Source organism: Macrobrachium rosenbergii, chromosome 51, assembly GCF_040412425.1.
Source record: "Macrobrachium rosenbergii isolate ZJJX-2024 chromosome 51, ASM4041242v1, whole genome shotgun sequence".
Classification (NCBI taxonomy): Eukaryota; Metazoa; Arthropoda; class Malacostraca; order Decapoda; family Palaemonidae; genus Macrobrachium; species Macrobrachium rosenbergii.
This window is the reverse complement of record NC_089791.1, coordinates 31,718,388-31,738,954: the sequence shown is the minus strand read 5'-3', so window position 1 is coordinate 31,738,954 and position 20,567 is coordinate 31,718,388. Positions and strand designations below refer to the sequence as shown.

General features: G+C 41.5%; 1 long non-coding RNA gene across 2 annotated transcripts in view; it reads left to right on the top strand.

The window, feature by feature from the left end:
• The first annotated feature begins 7,909 nt into the window (after positions 1-7,909).
• The window catches only part of LOC136833289 (uncharacterized), a 24,288-nt gene continuing 11,630 nt past the window's right edge, over positions 7,910-20,567 (top strand). The window contains exons 1-2 of one of the 2 annotated variants that reach the window (XR_010851404.1): positions 7,938-8,467; positions 19,959-20,181. This is a non-coding gene — a long non-coding RNA (uncharacterized lncRNA). Of the gene's footprint in view, positions 8,468-19,958; positions 20,182-20,567 lie in introns of both variants that reach the window. The other variant, XR_010851405.1, reaches the window with a different exon arrangement.

Here is a 20,567-nt window from a genome sequence, read left to right as displayed (position 1 = left end):
GGAGAAGAAGGAATGAAAAAAATCAGAAGGATTTAGCAGTTTTTGTTGACAAACACAAAAATCCCTCTCCAGATCTTTCAAGGGTCTGGTGCCAAGAAGGGGCAGTGGGTTACATCAACACCCGCGAGGAGGACGAAAGGACGAACGCCGTAGTCACGTGACCTTGTGTTTACTTTGCAGCTGTGGATGGGCCATAAAAAAAAACTTTTGAGTATATGGGTTGATATGAGTTTTACCGACCTGAAGAGCTTACTATTAGCAGTGGGTGGTGGTCTCCAATTGTTATTCTATCTGTGGGTAGAATCAGTTACAGGTAGATTATTGAGTTTGGAAGGAACATTGACATTAACATCAGAAAAATGTGCAGACAGGACTTAGGAAATGATGTTACGAATGACAAGTTCCCCTCAGAAATGGCATTCTGTTATTCCACCCGTGGGTGGAATCAGTTACAGGTAGACTGATCAATTTAGAAAGATCAATGACACCAGAAAAATGTGCAGATAGGACTTAGGAAATGATGACTTGAATGTGCAAAGTTCCCCTCAGAAATGGCACTCTGTTATTCTACCTCTGAGTGGAATCAGTTGCAGGTAGATTGATCAATTCAGAAAGAACATTAACACCAGAAAAATGTGCAGATGAGACGTAGGAAATGTTATGAATGTGCAAAGTTCCCCTCAGAAATGGCATTCGTACGTTGAGCAATGTGAGTAATGGATATTCTAGCCTTCATTTGAAACCTTCTTTGAATGGTGCTAAAGTTATTTCTACGCCAGTGATTCCTTTCCTTCTGGTCTTGTGTATGCGTGAGTGTGGGCCTTTGTAATCCATATACACGTGTAAGTTTGTCTATTAAGTACATGTACGTACCTGGAGAGACGTGTTCACGAACGAGTACATATGCACGTGTGCTGTACATAATGATTTAATAATTCGTGAGTGAGTATATGCAAATCAGTACATTTTGACTTTGGCCTTCTAAACTTTTGTAGATAAGAGTTGACCCCTGCCCCTCTCTCTCTCTCTCTCTCTCTCTCTCTCTCTCTCTCTCTCTCTCTCTCTCTCGTCTTCTCTTCTTCTTCTTCTTCTTCTTCTTCTTCCGTACATTTCGACTTTCACCTTCTAAACATTTCGAAGTAAGGGATGGCCTCTCTCTCTCTCTCTCTCTCTCTCTCTCTCTCTCTCTCTCTCTCTTCTTCTCTCTTCTTCTTCTTCTTCTTCTTCTTCTTCTTCTTCTTCTTCTTTTCTTCTTCTTCCTTTCACAAACATTTCAAGATGGCTTCACTCTCTCTCTCTCTCTCTCTCTCTCAGCCACACATTTTGGTTTCTAGCACTAGAACACGATGCCTTGTAGTATATTTAAAAACGTGGAATTCATTGTACCGTCCAGCCGAGTTCCACCCACAGCCCCAGAGTAAGCCGTGACGTCACGAAGTGGATCACCCGCTCTGATATCGCGATCCAAGTGTCAACACCTTCATGGAAGTAAGAATAGACAATGAGATACTTTTTCAAGAAGGGTGTCACGCATCAAGGAGCCATTATCGGCGGCAAAGTTGAGGTCTAAAGTGTGTTTTATGTTTGTTAAGATGACACGTGACGCCTTAAGTACCAGAGCGAGCTATTAGACGTGGTAAACATATTTAGAGGCAAAAACGTTCCCTTCGACAGTCTGTGGATTCTAGTTGACGCGAATGTAACTCACGTCAATAGGCCTATGCTCTTCAGGCGAATGTAACGCGTTCATAGGCCTATGTTCTTCGGGCTATTTATTTATTTATTTATTTATTTGGTGAGGCTTAGCAAAGACTTGATGATCATATCCTTTGCGACGCCAGTTAAGCAAATGAAGTAGTCAGTCCCCCAAATACGGCCTACGTGACGCTAGATAAATTCATTGTAATCAGTCGCCCCTCCTGTGGGAATCACCTTCATATGATAATGAAAAGTGACGAAAACAAACTGAAAATGAGAGACAGAATCCCCCAGTACAATGTCAATACAAATCTCACCCGGAGCGCTCTCCTCTTCTTCTCCTCCTCCTCCTCCTCCTCCTCCTCCTCCTCCTCCTCTTCTTCTTCTTCTTGGTGTCATCAAATGGATTTTGGGTCGAGAGAAGGCAACTCTATTTGCAGAGCTTTCGAGAGCCTGTACAGAGATTGATAATGGCGGTGAGAATGCCCTCAGAAAAAAGAAAAAGGTTCTCTCTCTCTAATGTTTTAGAGAGAGATCTATCACAGAAGACGGCTCGGGACATTTCTTGCATTTTGAGCACTCATCGGAAGTTATGGATTATGTTAGGATTTTGTTTTTGTTTTTTGTTTTTTTTTCTGTATTTGTAAAGGAATAATGGTACATGATATTATATTCTATACGTTTATATATGATTTGTGGTGATTCATTTCAAACTTTCGGGGGAAAACTTATAAAACAATTGACTTTGATCGGCTTTTCCTCGGGAGAGCGTCCGGGTGACTGCAATCGTGATTACTTACTTTCGGGAACATTGCCAGTTCTGTCAGATTCCGAACGTGGAAACAGTTTCCTTCTACAGTTTTTTGTAGTTTGGTAGAAGCAGTTGTCTTCTACAGCTAATTAACTTGACGTTCTTAAACGTGCATAACAAAATATGACCAGAAAAAAACAAAATACGACAAGAAAAATGTGAAAATACGACAAGAAAGATATACCAATCGTCAGGAACATTTTCCTCATAGTGGACATTCTCAAGAATTGTGGAGTTTTTTTTTTATCGTGGTTAGAGAGACGTGGTATATTTCCCCCGTGTGTGGATATTTTTTTTTATTTTCACCATAGTGCTATCATCATTGTAAATACATTATACATCTTCAGAGATATATATTCTATAATGAGAGTTCTCAGAGGATGCGCGCTTTCAAACGATGGCGTCTATAGCAAAACTTGGCATCAAGGGGCAAATTTGACTTCGAGAAACCAAAAGATACGGAGAATCCCAATTGTTTTGGCACCTATAGCAAAACTTGGCATCAATCAGAAAAGTCTGGCCTCTAGATTCCAAAATATGAGGAATCCTACGTGTTTTGGCATCTCTGGCAAACTTGGCATCAAGCAGAAAAGTCTAGCCTCGAGAAACCAAAACATAGGGGAATCCCACTGGTTTTGGCACCTTTAGCAAAACCTGACATCAAGCAGTGAAGTTTGGCTTCGAGTTGCCAAAGAGATACGAGGAATCCCACTTGTTTTGGCACCTTTAGCAAAACTTGGCATCCAGCAGCGAAGTTTGGCTTCGAGATGCCAGAGAGATACAAGATATGACCACCTATCAATACGCCACAATCACGATTTTCCCAGATCGCAAGGAGTACCCGAGGAATACCACCCACCGAAGGACTCGTTCGTCGTCGCCAGCCGTCGCAGGACGGCGTTGGAAAGGGCGCATCCTCCCAGGACCAGTTGCATGTAGGCTTAAAAACTACTTTCGTATAGGAAATTTTCGGGTCCAATGTCGAAGGTCGGGAGGACGGGAGATCATTGCGTCGTTTTCGAGCGTAAACACTGTTGAATTCACTCAAGTGCTTGTTATATAACTCAGTCTTCTTCAGGCCGTAGTCTAGTCAGGTTTCTAGTTTCGGCTACTAGGGATGTTTGTTTTCCTTTTTTTTTATTAGCTTCAAGTGTAATCGTTTTCCTGTCTGAATGTCTGAGTCTCACGCGTTTTATGTCTGTTTTCATTTTTTGTTCCCTAAGCTCAGTCATTTTCCTGTCTAAGTTTATGCCTAAATCCCTTGCGTTTGATGTCAATTTTTTTTCTTTGGTTCAGTCATTTTCCTGTCTTAAATTTATGTCTAAGTTCCATAAGTTTTATGTCTATTTTTTTCCTAAGTTCATGTCTTAAGTTCCACTCGTTTATCTTTCTTGTAGGTAAAAGAGATTTTTTTTTTTTGTACCTATATTTCAAACCTACACTCCGTTCGTGTTTTTTCAGTGTACATGAGAGAAAAAAAACAACGTTCATTTTCTTAACGTTTCTGAAGGAAATGACACCCTGTTGTTAAGCGAATAATTGTGTGTTCATTTTTGTATCATGTAAAAAAATTAATTTTGTTCTTAAAATATCATTAAATTCTGTGTGGTCATGAAAACCCATTTTATAAGGTGACAGAAACTCGTGTAAGGAGAGAGAGAGAGAGAGAGAGAGAGAGAGAGAGAGAGAGAGAGAGAGAGAGAGAGAGAGAATACAGTGCGTATCTATCTGGTCTTCCAAAAACACGAACACTCAAAAGAGAAGAGTTTCAAAATAGACGGCTGATAATGACGGGAAGCGCTTAAACAAATAGACGGTAAACCGCGATTACTACGAGCCAATCAGACCTCATCTACCCGACGACCAACACTTCTGCGACGCCAGTATAAGCGCTCGAGAATCAGTCTGCCAAACAAACTGACTTTCTGGAGACCCTTATTCCCAAGTTATTCTCGTTTCTCTCGACTAAAAAATTCAACCGTAAACTCTCTCTCTCTCTCTCTCTCTCTCTCTCTCTCTCTCTCTCTCTCTCATCATTTTCTGATTGTTACTATAGCCTGCTCGTTTTGAAAAGGCGATTCCCTCGTTTTCCTCGCGATTTAGCAACTCTCATTGATATTTCAAGTTCACCTTGGGATCTGGGTTAGATGAGGTCATTAAATTGCCAGTACCGACGGCCTTCGTATAAAAAAGAAAAGAGAGATATCCTACTAATTTGCAACTGGGAATTCAATCAGTTCCTTATTTTTATTATTATTTTCAGTTCGCCTCGTTTTCAAAATCTCTTGAAATACAATTTTTTTATTTAGACTTTTTCGTCTCTCTTTTTATCTATATTCAGTTCACGCGTGAAGAACACTCGTTTAGAATTCGGCACGCCCGTCCTGTGGCTTGTACCGCCGAGCGGGGTTAAAAACAAACAAGTATAAAATGCGCCGAAGTTTCTTCGGCGCAATCGAGTTTTCTGTATAATCAAGGCCACCGAAAATAGAGAGAGAGAGAGACTCAACGAGCTTACGATCTATTGGACTGGAGAGCAGTGGAAAGTCTCCTGCCCTGAGCTGGAGAGAGAGAGAGAGAGAGAGAGAGAGAGAGAGAGAGAGAGATAGAAACCACAAGACACGCCTCCCTCCTGATGGGGACCGTTTTTTGTGACTATGAATGGGAAGCTTTCGGTACAGGCCACGCCTCCCTCTGGAGGAGGAGGAGAAACACCCTATTTACGGGCAGACCTGGCTGTGACACCTCCAAAGGTCGCCACGGCAAGATTTAACGTTTTAGGAAATTGCTGAATGGAAAAGAGGGACGCTTAGGCATATCCCCTGGTCTTTCTTGAGACGATAATTGTGGAAACGAACGGTTCCGTCAAAACAAAGGGTCCCGGAGAGTTGTCTCTCTCTCTCTCTCTCTCTCTCTCTCTCTCTCTCTCTCAAGAAATAACAGTACCATTGCACAAATGTAAATTACAGCATTTTCATGAAAAAGTGGCGTTTACTCTCTCTCTCTCTCTCTCTCTCTCTCTCTCTCTCTCTCTCTCTCTCAAGAAGTAATACCATTGCGCAAATGTAAATTGCAGCATTTTCATGAAAAGGTGGTATTCTCTCTCTCTCTCTCTCTCTCTCTCTCTCTCTCTCTCTCTCTCTCAAGAAATAACAATTACACAAATGTAAATTGCATCATTTTCATGAAAAAATCGCATTTACTTTTGTGGCTCTCTCTCTCTCTCTCTCTCTCTCTCTCTCTCTCTCTCTCTCTCTCTCTCTCTCTCTCAACACTGCAGCCTATTCTCGAAGGCAATCGACACCTTAGGTTTTGTAGAGAAAGTCATTTTTTCAGTCTAATGACAAAATACAGAGCAACTTAACATGTGAGACTTTGCAACCATAACGAGGTTATAAAATTCCATATTTCTTTTTTGGCGAACTTCAATTTAACAAGACACAAATTATCACGAGAAATTTTAGCAAATTTCCGTCATTTATAGAATTGAATTGAATGTAGAATTTAGGCCAAAGGCCAGGCACTGGGACCAATGAGGTCATTCAGCGCTGAAACGGAAATTGAGAGTAGAAGGTTTGAAAGGTGTAACAGGAGGAAAACCTCAAAGCAGTTGCACTATGAATCAATTGTTAGGAGATGGTTAAGGAAAGTAAAATGGAAGAAAGAGAATATGAAACGAGGTACAGTAAAAGGAAACTGTCATTTATAGGATGGGTACAGCATGCCACAAATGTAAAACCGAGTAATGAAAGTTCTCTCAAACCTGTTTGTCCGTTTTTTTTTTTTTTTTACATTTTGGTTCATTCATTTCTTTTCCTTTTTTTTCCCCTCCTTTGATGTAGCCGAATGTGACAGCTGTTTTTCTAAGAATGTATTTGAGGTCTTAACACAGTTTTTACGTAGAACAAAAAAAATGTGGTTCTACTTTGGCTTGTTATCTACAAGTCACCCACTCCAAAGTGCTAGTACTAGACATGGCGGAAGCTCCTTGGGACCCCATGTTTAGTACTAGCCCCTCGGGGATCAAACTTTTCGTCTATTAGTATAATTTGTCGACCATACAGTATATATATACATATATGTATGTATAATACTTTGATCCCCCAAGGGGCTAGTACTAAACATGGCGTCCCATTGAGCTTCTGCCATGTTTAGTACGCGTCACCCATTCCGAGGTGCTAGTGCTAGACATTGCGGAAGCTACTTGGGACGCCGTGTTTGGTACTAGCCTTCTGGGGCCAAATATATATATATATATATATATATATATATATATATATATATATATATATATATATATATATATATATATATATATATATATATATATATTGTATGGTCGACAAATTACATTAATAAACGGAATCTTTGATCCCAAGGGGCTAGTACTGAACACAGCATCCCAAGTAGCTTCCGCCATGTGTAGTACTAGCACCTCGGAGTAGGTGACGCGTAGATAACAAGCCAAAGTAGTACCAAAAATGTTTTATCTTGTAAATTATAGGTAGCGTGGAGTATGGAATAAGCAAATTACCAATAATGAATAAAAAGTGTATTTTTCTTAAGTTATGGGTTGGTTTGCCTTTATCTTAAGATGATTAGTACATGTAGTCTGTTTCATATTAAATAAAGTTCTAATAATACTCTGGCGTCTACTTTCACTTCCTTTATCCTGACACTGGCGTCTGTGACCGCTGTCGTTGCGACGCCAGTTTACATAGAGTAGTGTGTTACTGTCCTGACTGGTGGCTCACATATCGTTATTGTCAGTGGAGTTCTATTCAAGAGTTTGATCAATTTCTCAAAGAAGTTGAGTCAAAGGGTTTTGTTTTTTATGAGGCACATTTAGGGGACTTGACGTGGTGCTAGCTGAGTTTTGATTGCAGCGTGTGTGTGTGTGTGTGTTTGTTTGTGTTTTAGAAGGACCATACCCAACTACCCTAAAATGGGAGACTGCAGTATCTTAAAAAAAAAAATGGTAGATACTGCAGTTTTCCCTTGCCTTACTACTGATCTTGCAGCTGCTGCAAATAAAGCATTGAAGAATCATTCTGAAACTGCAGTAACTTGTGTATTAGTGTTGCACGAGCCCAGTAGGTTGCCTAACTCAATTTTCCAGATATTGCAGTCTTCCATTTTAGGGCAGAGCAGGTCGTCTATGAACCCAGTTTGGACAACGCTGTACAACAAAATATATTTTACATTCCGGACACTAGAAATGTAGGGAAACGTCCATCTTATCAATATTACAAGAAATGTTTTAGGATAGGTCCCAAGGAAATACTTTAGCCTACACATGACAGAAAAAAAAAATACCCTAACAAGGCAACGAGACTAGTTCGAAAGTTACACTGAAAGGTTTCTGCTAACAGCTTTAACAGTCCAAAAAAAAAAAAAAACAAGACAGGGGTCGAGAAACTGGAATATTACTGTTTACTGGCATGTCACCGGCTCTTGAGAGCGTTGTATAACAGAAGAGACGATTGTACAGTGTTTTTTTTTCTGGTGAATAAGGGAAGTGTGTTGGAATTGTGACTGATATTCAGGGTTTCTTGGAACCGGGTAAATGATGAGTTGGACCCATGAATTTTTTCTGAAATATATTTGACAGTAATTAGTAACTATTAAAGAAACACTTGGCCAAGACTATGCTACGTACGAAACGTGAGAAATAAGAGTTGAGAATCTTTGTAAAAAGACCCAGGAAGTATTATTATTTCATTTTTTAGCAATTTGGCTCTACGAATGACTCAGAAGAGGGAAGTGTGATAAAATTGTTAGGTTTAACTGACCGGATAGGTCTGCCCCAGCAGAGATGACGGGCGGAATGTCACGAGATGAAATGTAATCGGAAAGGGAAGGGAAAGGAGGAGATAAGGAGTGATTACCCAGAATGGATGAGGAAGAGGAAAGACGACTAAAACGTGATGAGAGGAGAACATAATTCGGAGACTTTGGGTAAGTAAGGAATGAATTTTCACTTTTCAGTTTTATTATTATAACCTGTATCTTATACTTTCGATGTCCCCTTATCATCGTTCCATATTTATGCACCTATTATCGTCTGTTATTGTCCGTGTATCGTCTGTTATCGTCTATTACCGTCCTTGCCAGCTCTTCGGCAACTATCGTCTGAATTTGCGTGTCACCCGACACCGTCTGAATTTGGCTATTTGATCTACGACCCCTCATTCGCTCCCGCCCCAATTTGCTTACCGTCCATTACCTCCCAATTACGCTTGACCATCATCCCAATTAGCTCACACCCAAACGTGGGAGAGAAAGTCGGGGAAGAAGAAAGGAAGATAAAAACAAAAAAAAAAGGAGTCCTCCGTCCGTCCCACGCCCGCGGTGTCGTCAAGGGAAAGAAAGCAAGCAGAGAGGAGGCGACGTGCAAAGCACACGAAGAAGAAGAAGAAGAAGAAGAGGCGTCCATTCCAACACATCCTCTTGAAGCCCCTTAATTGCTATCTGGATACTTCTTCTATTGACGTTGGAATGGCAGCAGCAAGCAGCAAGCAGCAGAAGCAGTGGGGAAAGCATCGTGTGCTGATAGATCGGGTATTGACGCGTGTGCTGAGCACCACACCTGGCGCCTGCCTTGTTGTTGATGCAACAGAAACCAGTGTTTGGGTTCGCACAGAAAATGAGATTGGCGGCTTTCTCCTCCTTGTGAATCGGGTCTCTCGTTCTCCTGCTGGTAAAGTTTATTGGAGAGGTGTATCGTTTAGTAGGTTTGTTTTTTTTTTTTTGTTTTTTTGTAGGAGAGAAATGGTTTCTTTGCCAGTTTAACATTTTTATAATCGTCATTATTCTGAGGACTTGATTGGCCCTCAGTAGGTCTAGCAGACACCTCATATTTTTTTTTTGCACAGTTCTATATTTTTGTGTTTTGGTTAATGTACCAAACCGTTTCGTGTCGTATCGGTATATTTTCCCAAGAGGGCTACTGAAAATATTATGAATAATGGATGAATTGTATGGTTCTTCATCCAGCTTTCTGAAACATCCGCGAATATTCACTGCAAACAAAACCACTCAACAAACATCGTGTCTAACTTTTGACAAACTGATCCGTCACCCCAAAATAAACGCCCCCACTCCCGCTATCTCCCCCCCCCCTTCTCCCACCTCCCCCCTTTCCTTCGTTCTTCTTCACTTCGGAGGAGGAGGAGGAGGAGGAGGGGGAGGAGTAGGAGGAGGAAGAGCGAACCCGAGGCAGATGAAATTAGTCCATTGTGGGGGACGACTGATGCTGTCCCTTGCATGGCTCTTGACAGTCCATAATGATTTCGGCATTGTCGGTGGTAAGCGAGAAATTATCTAACGTTCTTCCCTCTCTCTCTCTCTCTCTCTCTCTCTCTCTCTCTCTCTCTCTCTCACTGACAATTGTGGTAGTTCGCTCTCTCTCCCCCTAATAATTTTGGTAGTTCTCTCTCTCTCTCTCTCTCTCTCTCTCTCTCTCTCTCTCTCTCTCACTGACACTGTGTAGTTCGCTCTCTCTCCCCTAATAATTTTGGTAGTTCTCTCTCTCTCTCTCTCTCTCTCTCTCTCTCTCTCTCTCTCTCTCTCTCTCTCACACACAAGTGGTTTTGTCTCTCTCTCTCTCTCTCTCTCTCTCTGACAATTGTGGCAGTTCGCTCTCTCTCCCCCCTAATAATTTTGGTAGTTCTCTCTCTCTCTCTCTCTCTCTCTCTCTCTCTCTCTCACACACACACACATACACACACACACACACGCAAGTGGTTTTGTTTCTCTCTCCAACGATAATGGCTCTCTCTCTCTCTCTCTCTCTCTCTCTCTCTCTCTCTCTCTCTCTCTCTGACAATTGTGGTAGTTCACTCTCTCTCCCCCCTAATAATTTTGGTAGTTCTCTCTCTCTCTCTCTCTCTCTCTCTCTCTCTCTCTCTCTTTGACAATTGTGGTAGTTCGCTCTCTCTCCCCCTAATAATTTTGGTAGTTCTCTCTCTCTCTCTCTCTCTCTCTCTCTCTCAAGTCATAAAGGGCCGATAGAGGTTCAATATGCACGAATGAGAATTCGACAGTCTTCTCCGGCGCCCACTTCTCCTGAGGTCTTGTGTGTTCCTCCCCCCGCTACTTCTGCTGTTCTGCTGCTGTTGTTGTTGCTGCTGCTGCTGCTGTTATTGCTGTTCTCTGCGATAACCGAGACATTATTAGATATTACTGAGACATTATTTACCCTTAAAGTGGCTGCCAACCGAATTGAATTCGAGAATGCCTATAATTTTGGTTTTGAAGCAGTGAATCTTGTGTAGCTGGTGGTCAGTCGACTGGGGTGATTTGGACCCCAAGTTGCAGTATATATATTCTTGAAGAATATATATATATATATATATATATATATATATATATATATATATATATATATATATATATATATATATATATATATATATATATATATATATATATATATATATATATATATTAGTCTTAGTCTTTGTGGACTGGGTTCTTGGTTTTTCCGGTCGATAATCCAAGTGTCTCAGGCTAAAGGTTGCTTAAAACACACACTCTCTCTCTCTCTCTCTCTCTCTCTCTCTCTCTCTCTCTCTCTCTCTCTCTCTCTCTCAGCTTATCTAGACGCAAGAGGAGAGTTGCCTTCAGATCATCTTGCTGCACAGAATGAAGAAATTGCTGAAAATTCTATGTGATTTTGAGAGGGTTAATGCCTTCCAAAAACGGAATCACTTTTAGATATTGTTTTCTTTGGTTTTCTATTATATTTTATTGCTTATCCCTCGTTAACATACGTTCTTTACTTCATATGCAAATTGCATCACATATTCATAGGCTTTCTTTCTCTAAAGTTCTTTGATGAAGAGACTCCTTTACAGCAACTGGTCTTTGTAAGAGACTCGGGTCTTGGGGATAATTAGGTAGTCTAGTCATGGCCTGGTCAAAAGGTGGTGTTCCTCACTGGCGGTCTTCCTCAGCTCCGTGGCACTGACGATCCTTCTCCAAGGTCCTTCTCCGAGGTCCTTCTGCAAGGTCCTACTCCAAGGTCCTTCTGCAAGGTCTACCCCAAGGTCCTTCTCCAAGCAGTTGAGCGATCTTGCTCTCTGGCAGTTCACCGGTCTTTCCCCCCGGGAGTCCTTGAATCCTTCAATCTTTCCCCCCTTAGAGTCCTTGAGTCCTTTAGTCCTTCCCCTTGGAGTCCTTCAGTCCTTTAGTTCTTCTCCTTGGGAGTCCTTTAGTCCTTCTCCCTGGGAGTCCTTAAGTCCTTTAGTCCTTCACCCTGGGAGTCCTTTAGTCCTTCACCCTGGGAGTCCTTTAGTCTTTCCCCTGGGAGTCCTTCAGTCTTCCCTCCTGGGAGTCATTTAGTCTTTCCCCCTGGGGGTCCTTCAATCCTTCCTCCTGGGAGTCCTTTACTCTTTCCCCATGGGAGTCCTTCAGTCCTTCCTCCTGTGAGTCCTTTGTCCTTCCTCCTAGGAGTCTTTGAGTCCTGTCCTCTGGGAGACCTTCAGTCTTTGAGTCTTTTTCCCTGGGAGTCCTTGAGTCCTTCCCCTAGGAATCCTTGATTCCTTTTCCCTGGGAGTCCTCGAGTTCTTCCTCCTGGGAGTCGTTTAGTTTTTCCCCCTGGGAGTCCTTGAGTCCTTCTCCTGAGAGTCTTTCAGTCCTGCCTCATGGGAGTCCTTGAGTCCTGCCTCTTGGGAATCCTCAAGTCCTGTCTCTTGGGAATCCTTAAGTCCTGTCTCTTGGGAATCCTTCAGTCCTGCCTCATGAGAATCCTTAAGTCCTGCCTCTTGGGAATCCTTCAGTCCTGCCTCTTGGGAATCCTTCAGTCCTGCCTCTTTGGAATCCTTAAGTCCTCCCTCATGAAAATCCTTAAGTCCTGCCTCATGAGAATCCTTAAGTCCTGCCTCTTGGGAATCCTTCAGTCCTGCCTCTTGGGAATCCTTCAGTCCTGCCTCTTTGGAATCCTTAAGTCCTCCCTCATGAAAATCCTTAAGTCCTGCCTCATGAGAATCCTTAAGTCCTGCCTCTTGGGAATCCTTCAGTCCTGCCTCTTGGGAATCCTTAAGTCCTGCCTCTTGGGAATCCTTCAGTCCTGGCTCCTGGGAGTCAGTCCTTCAGTCCTCCTAGACCCACCGTCTGAAAGAGCTGGACGCCAGCCAAATGCCGCTTCAGCCAGCGGTCGCTACTAGCTAATCCCTTCCAAAGGCGGCATAATATAGCCTCCTGCGGGTGGCTACGAAGGGGCTTCTCGAAAACCACCAAGAAGGCGCATAAATAAATCCTATCCCCCTTACTCAGAAAGGGCGTTGATGGCCTCTGGTAATGGACGGTCTAAGAGTGTGTGTGTTGGGGCGGGGGGAGGGTGGGAACCTCCTTTGAAAATCATTCGCAGGGAATAATGCCCGGAATTATGGCGAGAGATGGATTAATCCGTTCTCAGAGTCTCTCTCTCTCTCTCTCTCTCTCTCTCTCTCTCTCTCTCTCTCTCTCTCTCTCTCTCTCTCTAGGATGTTGTTCAGAATGGTACGTCGACTCTCTCTCTCTCTCTCTCTCTCTCTCTCTCTTAGTAGGATGATGTTCAGAAAGGAACCTCTACTCTCTCTCTCTCTCTCTCTCTCTCTCTCTCTCTCATAGGATGTTGTTCAAAATGGTACGTCGACTATCTCTCTCTCTCTCTCTCTCTCTCTCTCTCTCTCTTAGTAGGATGATGTTCAGAAAGGAACCTCTACTCTCTCTCTCTCTCTCTCTCTCTCTCTCTCTCTCTCTCAGGATGTTCAAAATGGTATCCTCTCTCTCTCTCTCTCTCTCTCTCTCTCTCTCTCTCTCTCTCTCTCTCTCTCTCTCTCTCTAGTAGGATGATGTTCAGAAAGGAACTCTCTCTCTCTCTCTCTCTCTCTTAGTAGGATGATGTTCAGAAAGGAACCCCTACTCTCTCTCTCTCTCTCTCTCTCTCTCTCTCTCTCTCTCTCTCTCTCTCTCTCTCTCATGAGGATGTTGTTCAAAATGGTACGTCGACTATCTCTCTCTCTCTCTCTCTCTCTCTTAGTAGGATGATGTTCAGAAAAGGAACCTCTACTCTCTCTCTCTCTCTCTCTCTCTCTCTCTCTCTCTCTCTCTCTCTCTCTCTTTCTCTTTCGGAAACTTTCGGTTTGATTATCCGAATTGATAATCAAATCTGGAATCGGGATCCAGGTAAGCTTTTACATATTTTGTTTCTGTGTGTGGTTGAATACACACACACACACACATACACACACACAAAAAAACTTGCAAGTTTAGGAGAAAATATACACGCTACTGACATTGAGACAAGTGACTATTATATATATATATATATATATATATATATATATATATATATATATATATATATATATATATATATATATATATGGAAAGATAGATAGATATAGATAGATTTCCCAACCTCTATATACAATCCAATGGCTGTATACCAAACAACCAATTTTTTTATTTATATTACATCACGACTATTGTTGCGATCGTCTCTTTAATTTTCGTAATTTTATCATTATTAATTTCACTAAACACTGAATAAGCACAATTAAAAGACAATTAGTAACAATAAACACGAAGATGTTGTTTTTTCGGTCATATTTTATTTCTGGTTTAAGGAGAAAGCAGTGTTTCCAAATCTCCTGTTGATTTTTTTTTTTATTTTTGTGTTTTTAAAAACGTACCACGGTTTCTAGGGTCACATTTGGACCCATTACGATGTGTTTTTTTTTTTAACAAATGTGAATATTGAAGTGAAAATCAAAACACAGCTATTTGGCAAAGTTGTGCAACAGCTTTTTCATCCTCTTCAAGCAGAGCGTATTTCTCCTCCCTCCCTCTTCTCCTACCCTTCCCCACTCTCCTCCAACCCCCTCCCCCTCCCAACACTCACTCAGCAAGCCAAATAACATCAAATCAGCATTGCAAAATTTTAATCAACAACAGCGATTGAGGTTTTAATTACGAGCTATCAACGCCCGTGTTCGTCCAACCCCCTCCTCCTCCCCATCCCCTTCCTCCTCCCCCTTCCTCCCCTCCCCACGTCGACGCAGGAACCAGAAAATTAGGGTAAAAACAAATACGCAAAAAAAAAGAGAGAAAAAAAACACACCACTCGGATCGATTTTCAGCCAATGATCATTTGCATACGCGTCTCGCAAATATTCCCTACTTCCCATAAATCGCGCCCTAATGAAATCAAGACCCTCCCTAATTAAATCGCTCCCTAATTACACGCGATATTGGCAATAAGGGCTAATTATTCATCGCTCATGCGGGAATTATTATTTTCCTATTTTCGATTTTTTTTTTCAAAAAAAATTTTTTTTTTGCAAAGTGGGACTTTTTGGTGGTTTCTTTATTCATTCATGTGCTTGATTATTTGCCTGCCTGCTTTCTTTGCTTGTCTGCTTTCTTTGCTTGCCTGCTTTCTTTGCTTGCCTGCTTTCTTTGCTTGTTTGTTTGTCTACATTCTTTGCTTGCCTGCATTCTTTGCTTGCCTGCTTGTCTGCTTTCTTTGCTTGCCTGCTTGTCTGCTTTCTTTGCTTGTCTTCTTTGCTTGTTTGTTTGTCTACATTCTTTGCTTGCCTGCATTCTTTGCTTGCCTGTTTGTCTGCTTTCTTTGCTTGCCTGCTTGTCTGCTTTCTTTGCTTGTCTTCTTTGCTTGTTTGTTTGTCTACATTCTTTGCTTGCCTGCATTCTTTGCTTGTCTGCTTGCCTGCTTTCTTTGCTTGTCTGCTTTCTTTGTTTGTCTGCTTTCTTTGCTTGCCTGCTTTCTTTGCTTGTTTGCTTTCTTTGCTTGTCGTCTTTGCTTGTTTGTTTGTCTACATTCTTTGCTTGCCTGCATTCTTTGCTTGTCTGCTTGCCTGCTTTCTTTGCTTGTCTGCTTTCTTTGCTTGCCTGCTTTCTTTGCTTGTCTTCTTTGCTTGTTTGTTTGTCTACATTCTTTGCTTGCCTGCATTCTTTGCTTGCCTGTTTGTCTGCTTTCTTTGCTTGCCTGCTTGTCTGCTTTCTTTGCTTGCCTGCTTGTCTGCTTTCTTTGCTTGTCTTCTTTGCTTGTTTGTTTGTCTACATTCTTTGCTTGCCTGCATTCTTTGCTTGTCTGCTTTCTTTGCTTGCCTGCATTCTTTGCTTGTCTGCTTTCTTTGCTTGCCTGCATTCTTTGCTTGTCTGCTTTCTTTGCTTGCCTGCTTTCTTTGCTTGCCTGCTTTCTTTGCTTGTTTGTTTGTCTACATTCTTTGCTTGCCTGCATTCTTTGCTTGTCTGCTTTCTTTGCTTGTCTTCTTTGCTTGTTTGTTTGTCTACATTCTTTGCTTGCCTGCTTGTCTGCTTTCTTTGCTTGCCTGTTTGTCTGCTTTCTTTGCTTGTCTTCTTTGCTTGTTTGTTTGTCTACATTCTTTGCTTGCCTGCTTGTCTGCTTTCTTTTGCTTGCCTGCTTGTTTGCTTTCTTTGCTTGTCTTCATTCTTTGCTTGTTTGCTTTCTTTGCTTGTCTTCATTCTTTGCTTGTCTGCTTTCTTTGCTTGTCTTCATTCTTTGCTTGTCTGCTTTCTTTGCTTGTCTTCATTCTTTGCTTGTTTGCTTTCTTTGCTTGCCTGCTTTCTTTGCTTGCCTGCTTTCTTTGCTTGTCTGCTTTCTTTGCTTGCCTGCTTTCTTTGCTTGTTTGTTTGTCTACATTCTTTGCTTGCCTGCATTCTTTGCTTGTCTGCTTTCTTTGCTTGTCTTCTTTGCTTGTTTGTTTGTCTACATTCTTTGCTTGCCTGCTTGTCTGCTTTCTTTGCTTGCCTGCTTGTCTGCTTTCTTTGCTTGTCTTCTTTGCTTGTTTGTTTGTCTACATTCTTTGCTTGCCTGCTTGTCTGCTTTCTTTGCTTGCCTGCTTGTCTGCTTTCTTTGCTTGTCTTCTTTGCTTGTTTGTTTGTCTACATTCTTTGCTTGCCTGCATTCTTTGCTTGCCTGCTTTCTTTGCTTGTCTGCTTTCTTTGCTTGCCTGCTTTCTTTGCTTGTCTGCTTTCTTTGCTTGCCTGCTTTCTTTGCTTGTCTGCTTTCTTTGCTTGCCTGCATTCTTTGCTTGTCTGCTTGCCTGCTTTCTTTGCTTGTCTGCTTTCTTTGCTTGCCTGCTTTCTTTGCTTGTCTGCTTTCTTTGCTTGTCTTCTTTGCTTGTTTGTTTGTCTACATTCTTTGCTTGCCTGCTTGTCTGCTTTCTTTGCTTGCCTGCTTGTCTGCTTTCTTTGCTTGCCTGCTTGTCTGCTTTCTTTGCTTGTCTGCTTTCTTTGCTTGTCTGCTTTATTTGCTTGTCTCCTTTCTTTGCTTGCCTGCTTGTCTGCTTTCTTTGCTTGTCTGCTTTCTTGGCTTGTCTACTTTATTTGCTTGTCTGCTTTCTTTGCTTGTCTGCTTGTCTGCTCTCTTTGCTTGCCTGCTTGTCTGCTTTCTTTGCTTGTCTGCTTTCTTGGCTTGTCTACTTTATTTGCTGGTCTGCTTTCTTTGCTTGCCTGCTTGTCTGCTTTCTTTGCTTGTCTGCTTTCTTTGCTTGCCTGCTTGTCTGCTTTCTTTGATTGCCTGCTTGTCTGCTTTCTTTGCTTGTCTGCTTTCTTTGCTTGCCTGCTTGTCTGCTTTCTTTGCTTGTCTGCTTTCTTGGCTTGTCTACTTTATTTGCTTGTCTGCTTTCTTTGCTTGCCTGCTTGTCTGCTTTCTTTGCTTGCCTGCTTTCTTTGCCTGTATGCTTTCTTTGCTTGTCTGCTTTCTTTGCCTGTATGCTTTCTTTGCTTGTCTGCTTTCTTTGCTTGTCTGCATTCTTTGCTTGCCTGCTTTATTTGCTTGTCTCCTTTCTTTGTTTGCCTGCTTGCCTGCTGTCTTTGCTTGTCTTCATTCTTTGCTTGTCTACATTCTTTGCTTGCCTGCTTGCGAGGGGAGACTGTGATTAATAATAAAGACGGTGATATATATCCAGATCGGATAATTAGAAGTTGGAATCTGGATGTGATGAATCTTCACCAGGGAGGAATACTGTTTGAATCAACGCCATATATTGCTAGGCTCAGAACTCTCTCTTCTCTCTCTCTCTCTCTCTCTCTCTCTCTCTCTCTCTCTCTCTCTCTCTCTCTCTCTCTCTCTCTCTTTCTCCGTAGATCAAATGAGTTTCTCTCATTTTTCTGTGTAGGGATTATCTGCCTCTCACTCTATCAGCTTATCTGAAAATTCTCTCTCTCTCTCTCTCTCTCTCTCTCTCTCTCTCTCTCTCTCTCTCTCTCTCTCTCTCTCTCACACACTTTTCTCAGACTTTCCGTAAGGGCGGAAAGAAATACTGGTTTCCCCATACAAAAGACAAAATGGAGAAGACGTGTCCACTTAATTGAGGCGGAAGGGTCTCAGAATATAAACAGGAAATTAAGAAAAAAAATAAATGCATTTAGTATGTTCTCGAGAAAAAAGAATCGGATTTGTGAAGCGTTTTCCCACCGGGAAAATGTCTGAAGTAGATGGTGAGTTGAAATTAATTACAATAATAGTTCGTGACGAGTTGATTAGGGGACAGGTAAAGAGTAGTTGAACAGTGGCGTAAACTTTAGACTCTAGAAAGCACTGACGCGGTTGAGACTCAGTTTCAAGATGTGATTGAAGAGGATAAAGATCTTTCTAGAGCCTCTAGAAAGCGCTGACCCGATTGAAACTCAGTTTCAAGATGCAATTGAAGAAGAAAAAGATATTTCTAGAGTCTCTAGAAAAAAATAAGATTGAAACTCAGTTTCAAGATGTAACTGAAGAGGATAAAGATATTTCTAGAGCCTCTAGAAAGGAAAATAAGACTGAAACTCAGTTTCAAGATGTAATTGAGGAAGGTAAAGATATTTCTAGAGCCTCTAGAAAGGAAAACAAGACAAAAATTTAGTTTCAAAACGCTCTTGAACAAACTGAAGATATTTTCACTCAAAACAACGAAGGCTTGGACAAAAAAAAAGGCTAATCAAGACAGGTTTAAGACTTGTTCAAGCAAATAAATTATGTTCGTATGACTGACAATTGATTGGCAAGTCTGATATTTATCACTTCACATTTATCACCGAGTTTTGTCAGGCTTTTTTTTATATATAAACATCCTCTGACTGCGAAGAAAAATTAAGTTTAATCTCTAATTTCTTCCTTGGGGGGATAGTGCCTTCAATGCACCTCATGCGGTGCACTGTAGACATTACTTCATGTTCCTTGCAGCGTCCCTTCGACCCCAAGATGTAACCTCTTTCATTCCTTTTACTGTACCTTCGTTCATATTCAAATTCTTCCTTCTTACTTTCCTCGACCCTCTGCTGACAATTGATTCATAGTGCAACTGAGAGGTTTTCCTCCTGTCAAATTTTTCAGACCTTACTGTTCTGAGTTTTCCTTCCAGCGCTGAATGACCTCATAGGTCCTATCACTTGGCGTTTGGCCTAAATTACATATTCTGTTCTATTCTATCTTCCCATTCGTTCCCTATCAAGGTCAGGACACTTGTACAGTTTCCAATCCTATCAAACTTTCTTCCTTTGTAGTTTTGTTCGTTGAGGACTGGACTATCTCAGAACGTTAGGTTGGTCCCTGCCGTCGGCCTCTCAGTCTGGGTCCCTGGTTCCTTTTCATTTTACTCATTCTCTTTTATTTTTATTATCCCCTTGAGGTCTGAGCTGGATAAGGCCACTGAGTTGCACAAAAAAAAAACTTTAAAAAAAAGAGAAAAAGGAAAAAATGACATTCCTCTCCGTCAAATGCAGGTGAGCCGTTGTAGGTATTAAAGTCTCCTATTGTTCTCTCAACAATGGTCTAATGTCGGTCAGGATTACGTAACCGTTATGCATTTTTAGTAGCTTTATATGTATATTTTTTGTTTTTTTGTTTTTTGCATCCCTTCAGTTACGTTTTTTTTGGGGGGGGAATGTCAATGGGTTTGGTTCTGTCGATCGTGTGTTTTGTTTTTTGTGTGTGTGTTTTTTTTTTCTCCCTGTCATTAGCAGATATGGGAGGTCGTTAACTGTATATAGCTTGCCTGTTTGGGAAAAATCACTCTCTACTTTTTTTAATCAGTTTTCAAATGAGCTCGTATTGTTTCCTGTGCTCTGTCTGACGTAACGAACGTTCAGTTTAATGGTTTTGATTTTTATGTCCATTCAGAAATAACCCCCCCCCCTCATGCGGTGCACTGTAAGCATTACTTGAGGTTCTTTACAGCGTCCCTTCCATGGCCTCTAGCTGCTGCAACCCCTCTCATTCCTTTTACTGTACCTCCATTCATATTCTTTTTCTTCCAATCTTATTTTCATCAATCCTCTCCTAACAATTGTTTCATAGTGCAACTGTGAGGTTTTCCTCTTGTTACACCTTTCAGAGCTGGATGACCTCATAGGTTCCAGCGCTTGGCCTTGGACCAAAATTCTATATTCTATTTCATTCAGAAATAATTAGTTCTGTCTCTTTCTTGCCCAGACCCGAAAAAAAAGACCAAAGCCAAAAGAAGAGAGATGGAGCTTAATCGTGACCTTTATAAAGAGCCGGAAAACCAGAAGGAAGCAGAGAATTCCAAAGTTTGGCAGTGGAGGGAACGAACCGCGCAATCCAGGTGCTGCCGATTTCCGAAGATTAAATTGTGCGAAGAGGTGTTCTGACGGGTGTTACCAGGCTTCCTGATAGGACGAAGGAAGAAAAGAAGGTTAGATTTAAGTCGTTCCTGTTATTTTTCAATGAAGAGAAAATAAAGGTAACGTAAAAAAAAAGATAAATGATTGTACATCAGTGCTAATTAGTATAGAATTTAAGCCAAGGCCAAGCACTGGGACCTATGAGGTCATTCAGGGCTGAAAGGAAAATTGAAAACAAAAAGGTTTGAAAGGTGTAGCAAAGCAGTTGCACTATAAATCAATTGTTAGGAGAAGGTTAAGGAAAGTAAGATGGAAGAAAGGGAATATGAAAAGATGTACAGTAAAAGGAACGACAGGGGTTGCAGTTAGGGGCCGAAGACACGCTGCTAAGAACCTCAAGTTATGCCTACAGTGCACCGCATGAGGTGCACAGACGGCACTTACCCAGCTAGGGGGT